Source organism: Ursus maritimus, unplaced genomic scaffold (genome assembly GCF_017311325.1).
Source record: "Ursus maritimus isolate PB19 unplaced genomic scaffold, ASM1731132v1 scaffold_26, whole genome shotgun sequence".
Lineage (NCBI taxonomy): Eukaryota > Metazoa > Chordata > Mammalia > Carnivora > Ursidae > Ursus > Ursus maritimus.
Window position 1 is genome coordinate 1051060 of NW_024425119.1, and position 6000 is coordinate 1057059.

A 6000-nucleotide genomic window follows, 5' to 3' on the forward strand; every position below is an offset into this window, starting at 1 on the left:
TAGGCATTTCAGGCTGGGGAAGCAGCTTGAGGGTGTGTCATCAAGGACTCAGGTGCTTGGCCTATCATCCTTTTCATGTGTGTTTGTCCAGTTGCAAGATGGCACCATTCTACCCTTTGGACTCTCAACCACATTCCAAGGAGGAAGGAGGAAAAGGTGAAGACAAAGGCAGTGGAGCTGGATTCCTTTATTTACTTATTTTTTTAAAAAGATGCATTTATTTGAAAGACAAAAAGAGCACAAGCAGGGTGTGGGGTGCAGGGGAGAGGGAGAAGCAGACTCCCTGCTCAGCAGGGAGCCTGACGCCGGGCTTGACCCCAGGACCCTGAGATCATGACCAGAGTCGAAGGCAGACTCTTAACTAACAGAGCCACCCAGGCTCCCTGAGCTGGATTCCTTTAAAAGAACTTTTCCAGACTTTAGTTCTGGCTGGTTGACTACAGGTGGATCATACAGGCACTGGGAGCTACAGGAGGCAGGGACAGGGTGCACTGTTGCTCAAAGAAAATCAGGGTCTGTAGGGAAGACTAGTAGAATGGATGGTGGGTAGGCAACTAAGTAGTACAACACCAGCGCCTGGGACCCAGAAGGCATTTAACTGTATTTCTCCCAAGTGCTCTGAGGAAATGGGTAAGCCCTGGCTGCTCAAGCATCTTGCTAGTAGTCATCTGAGCTGTCGGGTTGAGTAACAGTCTTGCTAACGTACATTTGTGCATCACTTAACTTTTTCCAAAGCGTTTTAAGTTAGACGTCATTCATCCTATTTTGTTAGAGCTTCCCAAAGCCCCTGATGGAGTGAGAATTCTTACCCCATTTTTATAAATGAAGGCACTACAGCAGAGACTATTCATTCTTTGATTTCTGAAACATCTATTGAAGATCTGCTCAGTGCCAAATACCATTCTAGGTGCCATAGCAATGACCAGTCATTGGCAACAATACCTGCCCTCGTGGAGTTCACCTTCACTGATGTGTCCAAAGTCAGCAAATGGAGGGACTGGGTTTGCAGTTCAGTCTCCTGACTGAGCTCAGTGTTTTCCCTGAGACTTGCAACAGACTTAGCCAGCCCACTGCCTTTCTCTTCCAAGGGTTGCTTTATATCCTGGAGCAGCTGCTGTTGTGCATACAGCCATTGTGAGCTCTCCTTGGGCCAAATAGGTCAAGCTTACCAAATGGAATGACAGGTGAGTGCAGAAATGAGTTGGAAAATAAAGCCAAGTATGACTGTGGAGAGGAATCTTGCCAGAGTCAAGATTCCTTCGCTCCACATTGAAATGACAGAATGGCAGCATCTCTGTGTCTATCTGCCTCTGGCTCTTCCCTTTGGCTGCCTGTCATTCTGGCTCTGTGGCCATTTCCCTCTTACTTGTTTGGGTTTCCTAAAGATACCACAAGCCATTCCAGACTGGGTGCCGAAGAGCAAGCGTCTGCAACAGCACTTATGCAAAACTATATCGGAGGGCAGGGCCAGCCGCTCAGCTCCAGTGTCAGTCTTGTCCCTTAGGGGCTTTGTCTAAACTATGGAACCAAAACTCACAACCAACTGCTTCATTTGCTCTGTCCCAAGCTAAATGAAAATGTTACCTCTTTGTGTTTTGAAGGAGCCAAGTGAACACAAAACAAAAAAGACTTTATAAGTCAATCTGAACAGCAAGTAGGCCCATATTTTTAATAATATTATTAACATGGAACAAAACTATACCATGGGGTGTTCACATTGAATAGAGAATTAATTACCTTGGGTTTCTCAGTCATTACCTTGGAGCCAGAACATAGGGGCACTTCTTTGGTGTTCCCCTTGGTGGCAGCAGCTCCCAGCCTCCTAAGGACACCTCTAGGCTGTCAGAGGCAGGTGCATCTAGCAAGTCGGTAATCAGGACTCCCAGCGGAGCTGGGGTTGCCATGGCAACTGGATGCTGCCTTGAGGGTGGAATTTTAAAATATCTCAGCTATAACAGTGTTCCCTCCCCCCCCCCCCATCACTGTCACTTCCCCAGTGCTGCATGGTGCTGCTGAGGCTGGGGCCATCTTGGGACGCCTGTTTCTCTGCCTGGGGCTTTTGGCAGCTTTGGGGGTTGGAGGTGGGAGGATTGTCTTAGGGTGTGAACTGCTGGGAAGCTGACAGCTTTAGCTTTTGCTTCCAGCTCCTCTAGCTCTTGGTTCCAAAAGCCTTCTGTCATTTTCTATTTTTTGGGAGGTTTAGAAGAGGGGTCTAGCTTGAAACTCTCTCCACCTCCTCCCACTCTGATTTGAGCATTCTGGCTTACACTCCTACCAGATAAGCCTTAGCATTTCTGGGCCCTCTCTTTGGAGACGGGAGGGGCATGTCCCTGGTCTGCTTTTTCCTTTGGTCTTTCTAACTTCCTCTTTTGGCTTCATTTATTTACTTAGAAAATGATTGTTGAGCACCTACCTACTAAGCCCAAAGATAAGTGAGAAACTGCCCTGGTCTTGAAGGAGCTCACTGTCTTGACACTGGACTTGGCCCCTATTCAATTCCAAACATTTTTATAAACTTATTAAGACAGTGTTCTGTTGGCAGAGGGATACAAACCAATGGGACAAAATAGCATGCAGAAACACATAAGATAAGTGCCTATCAGTGGATGAATCGATAAAATGTATATGTGTACACACACACACACACACACACAATGTATACATTTACATATACACAATGGAACATTCAGCTATAAAAAGAAGGAAATCTTGCATTTACAGTAACATGGATGGGCCTCGAGGGCATTATGCTAAGTGAAGTAAGTAATAGATAAATACTACCTGATCTCACTTATATGTGGAATCTAAAAACAAAAAAAAAAACCAAAAAACAAAAAAACAAAAACCCACCCCTGGTCTCACAGTCTAGAGAAGATTTTGGTGATTGTCAGAGGTAGGGGGTGGGGGCAGACAAAATGGGTGAAGGGGGCCAAAAGGTACAAGCTTCCAGTTATAAAATTAGTAAGTCTTGGGGATGTAATATACTACATAGTGGCTATATTTGATAATACTGTATTAAAGGGGCACCGAGGTGGCACAGTTGGGCGGCCAACTCTTGTTTGTTTTGGGTCATGATCTCAGGGTCATGAGATTGAACCCCACCTCTGTGCTCAGCACGGAGTCTGCTTGGAATTCTCTCCCTCTCCCCCTCCCGCTCATGTGCTCTCTCTCTCTTAAAATAAATAAATCTTAAATAATAGTGTATTACATATTTGAAAGTAGCTAAGAGTCCTTAAAAGTTCTTTGCAAGAGAAAAATGTTTTGTTAGCTATGGAGATGGATGTTAACTAGACTTACTGTGATCATTTTGCAATATATACAAATATCAAATCATTATGTTGCACACCTCAAGCTAATACGTTATATGTAAATTATAGCTCAATTAAAAAAAAGATTATTTATTTTTAAGTAATCTCTACACCCAAGGTGGGGCTTAAACATACAACCCTGAGATCAAGAGTTGTATGCTCCACCAACTGCGCCAGCCAGGTGCCCCAGTTATACTTCAGTTTTAAAAAATATGTAATGTTATGTATAAATTATACGTCCATTTTTTAAAAAGAGGGATAAATTTTAACCTTAAAATTGTACTATATCTCCTTGCTGTGTGATCATACAGCATCATAAACTACTTGCTCATATAACTCAATAATCTCACTCAAATTACTTATTTAATGTTTGCTTTTCCCACTGGACTGCAGACTCTGCTAAAGGTTGCAGAAAGAACTATGGCTTTCGAGACACTTAGAGTACAGGAACTAACATTCAATTTAACAATTGCAGTACAGCCTGGTCAAGATATACAGAAGCATGCGCTGGATGTGAAGAGCTGCAGAGGTCAAAGATAAATTTTTAGTCAAGCTAGAACTCTGAACATAGCAAAATCAAATGAAATCTGTGGTTAGTCCATTAAATGAAATTGTAAAAAGTGATATTTATATATCTTTAAAGATTTTATTTTAACTTGAACACATAAATGCACATTTATTCACAAATCTTTTAATGTAGTTAATGCCATATATTTGATACGAGTCTTCTACTGAATTTGGATCTTCTTTCTTGCATAAGCCATGCCTACAGTGATGCATCATTTACGATTTCCATTTATGGTTTCTAAACAACAAAAAAAAAGGAAATACATATATGAAATATATGAAAATATATGACAATGTGGCTTAACTAAATAAATGTTGGGGTCCCTAGCTGGCTCAGTCGGTAGCATGTGACTCTTGAGCTCAGGGTTGTGAGTTTGAGCCTCATGTTGGGTGTAGAGATTACTTAAAAATAAAATCTTAAAAAAAATAAATGTTTATTGCTCATTTCATAGTCTGATGTGGGCTAGGTGGCTATTCTTGGCCTTTCCCCTCCAAGTAGTGACTCAGAGATCCTGGCACCTTCCATTTCATGATGCTGTTGTCTTCAACACATGATTTGCAAGGTCTCTGTGGAGGGGGAGAGAGAATGGATGACTGTGAAGGGACTTATGACCAGACCGGGGAGTGGTACACATCACTTCTGTCCACATCCATTGGCCAGGTGCATGGTTCCAATGCAACTACAAGGAGGATGGGAAATGTTGTCTTCCTTTGTGCCTAGAAAAAAGAAGTGGTCAGCATCTACCCTGTCTTTGTTGCCATATTACTATTTACTAGGCTAAAGAAATTCTGTTTTGCTAAATTTTTGTTTAATAAATGTTGGAAGTTGTTTATACTTATTGAGTTGATTGTATATGCTTTTTTTCTCCTTTAATCTGTTAATGTGATGAGTTACAGTATAGATTTTTTTTCATCTTCATTTTCCTAGCATCCTTGTGATAAAAGCCTGATTGGTTATGTTGCATGTTGCTGGGGGCTACTAACTAGCATCTGTTTAGGAGCCCTTTGTCTGTGTTCATAAATGAGATTGGCCTATATATTTTAATTATTTTCTGTCTTTGTCTGGTTTTGATATCAATTATATTAGCCTCATAAAATAGTGATTCATTTTATCTTTTCCTATTTTATGTAGCAGCTTGTTCAAAATAGGATTATCAGTTTCTTGAATATTGGTGGAACACACAGGTAATTATCTGGACCTGGTAAATTTTGTGGGGGATGCTTTTAATTACTGATTCAGTTTCTTTAAGAATTAAATATATATTCAGACTTTGCTATCTCCGACAGTTTAGGAAGGTCGTATTTTTCTAGGGCATTTACTATTTTTCTCTGAGTCTTCAAATACATTAGTATAACATTGTTCATAATATTATTAAAAATCTCCATTGTTTCTATATGTAGATCTCCTTTTTCATTCCTAATGTTGTTTTATTTATACTTTCTTCCTTTTTTCTTAATAAATTATGCCAGGTATTTGTGTATGTAAATGTCAATTTTAATTATTTCTGTTCTTTAATATTTTCTTTATGTTTTCATTGCATTTACTCTGTTCTTTCTCCCACTTAGTTGGATGCTCAGCCTACTAATTTTTAGTCTTCCTGCTTTTGTAAAAAACATTTAAGGTTATAAATTTTGCTCTAAGTCTTGCTTTGGCTGTATCACATTCATTTTGACATTATTTTTGTAATCATTTAGTTCTAAATATTTCCCAATTTTTACACGAGTTATTGTTTTAAAGTATTCCAAATGGGGGTGCCTGGGTGGCTCGGTCCGTTAAGCATCTGCCTTCGGCTCAGGTCATGATGATCTCAGGGTCCTGGGACCAACCTCTGTGTTGGACTCCCTGCTGAGGTCTGCTTCCTCCTCTCCCCACTGTTTGTGCTCTCTCTCCCTCTCTCTCTCTCGCAAATAAATAAAAATCTCTTTTTTATTTATAAAAAAACAACAAAAAAGCTCCTACATACCTGTTTAAAAAAAAATTAAACATTCCAAATATATGGGGAGTGGTTGGTTATCTTTCTGTTACTGTGTTCTAATCGAATTGCTTTGAGGTCAAGGAATATGGTCTGTATGTGGTCAGGTTTTGTAATGTTGCACATATATTTGTAAACAATGTGTAGTAATC